The following is a 1,063-nucleotide window of genomic DNA, read 5'->3' as shown; positions in this document are numbered from 1 at the left end:
AATTTTGCATATCTTGGAATTTGTTTGATTGCATCAAGTAAAGGTATGTTCACCTCTACCTTTCTAAATGTGTCCAAGATCTCCTTGGCCACCTCTTCTATCTTCTTACTTTGAATGGCTCTTGGAGGAAATGGAAGAGGAATGGAAGATGGTTGTGCAACACTTGTGGAAGGTTCACTAGCAAGAATTTGTTCACTAGTGTTCTCAGTCTCTTGTAAAACTGGTTGCTCCATTTTTGATGCAGCTAAATCAACTTTAATCTGTTTGCCTGACCTTAGAGTGATGGCACTCACATTCTTCGGGTTGAACCACAGTTTGGGAAGGCAACTTATCAGATTTCTGAGAGTGCAATGTGTTTAATGAAGTAGCCATCTGCCCCATCTGAGTGGTCATATTCTGAATGGAGGACTCTTGACTCTGAATGGAAGCTCTGGTCTCTTGTTGGAATTGCATATTCTGCAATGTCATTTTCCTCACCAATTCTTCTAATGAAAGTTCACTAGATGTAGGAGCAGGATTGCTCTTCGCTTGTTGTTGCCTCTGCTGTTGGATTGGGGGAGGCACATATGGTCTATTTTGTGCAGCATTATTATTCTGAAATGGNATGGTGGCCCTGGATGAAGCTGTGAAGGATCAGACCATCTAAGATTCGGATGATTCCTCCAACCAGGGTTGTATCTGCTTGATGAAGGATCATAATTCTGTTGTTGTTGTTGAGGTCTATTGTTGTAAATATTTGCAGCATAGGCCTCATGATGGTCACCAGTTTTGGGCTCCAAGAGAGAAGGACAAACATAAGCATAATGGTCAGTTGCGGTTCAAATGCCATAAACTCGTGCTGCAAGTGGAGGATTCTGCTGATTCATTGCAAGTTGAGTGACCAAGGTAGCAAGGGAGTCAATTTTTTTCTCAAGTTCATCTTGCCTCACCGAATCTGTCCCAACATCATGGACACCTCTGACCACTATAACATCACTACTTCTTGCACTGAAATGTTGAGAGTTGGAAGACATCTTCTCAATCAAACCTCTGGCCTCAAAAGGGGTCATATCTCCAAGTGCAC

This window comes from Lupinus angustifolius, chromosome LG17 (genome assembly GCF_001865875.1).
Source record: "Lupinus angustifolius cultivar Tanjil chromosome LG17, LupAngTanjil_v1.0, whole genome shotgun sequence".
Taxonomy (NCBI): Eukaryota; Viridiplantae; Streptophyta; class Magnoliopsida; order Fabales; family Fabaceae; genus Lupinus; species Lupinus angustifolius.
The sequence above is the reverse complement of the archived record's forward strand: the minus strand, read 5'-3'. Positions refer to the sequence as shown.